Raw genomic sequence first — 1,815 nt, forward strand, 5'->3', positions numbered from 1 at the left:
CCCCCCCTTCATTTTTCCCTTCCTGCTATCTTTTTTTTTTTTTTTTTAACATATAATGTAGTATTTGTTTCAGAGGTACAGGTCTGTGATTCAACAGTCTTACACAATTCACAGCGCTCACCATAGCACATACCCTCCCCAATTCTATCACCCAGCCACCCTATCCCTCCCAACCCCCACCTATAGTTGGCTCTTAAATCTCCTTTAGATCTTCTCCTTGACTGTGGACTATAAACCAACACTTAAAAACTTAAAGTTGCCACTTAAAGAGCCTCCCAATTTAACTCCATTGTAAATCAGAAGACCTTTTTAAAAAATGATAATTACCCACTAATGCATCAGCTTTGCAACTCTGCTTTGCATTTGCTAGGTTTCTTAAGTAAGGGACCTCTCCCCCATAAGACTTTTGGATCTCTGAAGATTGGTGCTGATTCTCCTGTCATTAAGCCATCATTTTACCCTCTAAAATTAAACACATAAAACCCATTTTCTAAATCCTCAGTGATACCTGCAGAATTATAACAATAATATTCAGATTGATTTTTTTCATGTCAAGCTATGTCAGAGCAGGCTTCATATATGTGAACCCAATGGCCAGGGCCAAAGGCTAGTATATAAAACCAGGATCAAATAAATACTTACAATATTAACATTCTTTATTCTACCAGTAAAATGTAGTTACAAATGACAACATCAGGCACACATCCATAATAATGTTATTGCAGAATGGAGATTAACTTCTCCAATAAAAAGAGTGGACAGGGTAGATTTAGAAGGCCTATAATCTTTATCTGACTTTTTACTAAAATTATTATAGGGAGAAAGATGAAGAAAGAGTAGGTTTTAAGAACAGACTCTTAGAAAGCACAGTCCCACTGGAATAACCTAAGGTCCTCACATGGTTTTCTTATCTGTAAAATGGGAGAAAATTCATAGAATTGCTGTCACAAAATATTGAGAAATGCTAGATAAAGTATGGCACATAGAAAGGAGGCAATCTATAAGAACAATTAACTCAGAGGCTTGATACTGAGACATTCTTGGGTTTATCTCTGATTATAACTTGGACAAGCTACTTAAATTGAGTCTCAATTTCCATATCTATCAAGAAGGTAGAATGCTAGGCATGGAGGACTCTTAAGAGAGGGTCCCCACCCTCTCCTCCTGTAGCAGTCCTCTGATGAGCATGCCAGAGCTGTGGTTCCCTTCTTCAATTTATTTCATTTCACTTTCCATCTGCTTAGGATTCTTCACAGTTGCTCATTCATTGAAGGTTATCTTTCTATATTCAAGAATGCTTATGGATTTTCTCAATATCCTTTTTAATATTTCAAAGGATTTGGAGTAAATGAAGGAGGCTGTATTTTATTCTTAGTTCTCTGTATTGAATCAATTCCAAATGTGTTTCAAAAGGACATTACCCTTAATTCATACCCTTTCCTAAGAATGTGGTGTCATTCCCTGTAAGGATTTTCCTCTAATTGCATGTAACCATTTCCTTGTAAAATAAGATTAGTATATGTTGTCTACAGCTGTTCCCTCCTTCTGCTAGAAAGAGTTTCTCATCTATATCCTGATTAACCAGCTCTTTCAGAATGAGCTTCTTAAGGATTTTGAGTAAAATTTTCATCTTATTTCTGGTATTTCCAGAGTGCAGGGCAGGCTGATATGTCACAAGTTCATGACTAATTGCCCCAAACTCAGCACCAGTAAAAGCTGTCCATGGTCAATAAACCAAAAAACAAGATTGAGTTAGTGCTGGCCTTCCTGAAAACAAGTGCCAAGTTTGGTAGAGTCAAGATTCCCTTTCTTGTG

The sequence above is a fragment of the Neomonachus schauinslandi genome, chromosome 6 (assembly GCF_002201575.2).
Source record: "Neomonachus schauinslandi chromosome 6, ASM220157v2, whole genome shotgun sequence".
In the NCBI taxonomy this organism is placed as follows: Eukaryota; Metazoa; Chordata; class Mammalia; order Carnivora; family Phocidae; genus Neomonachus; species Neomonachus schauinslandi.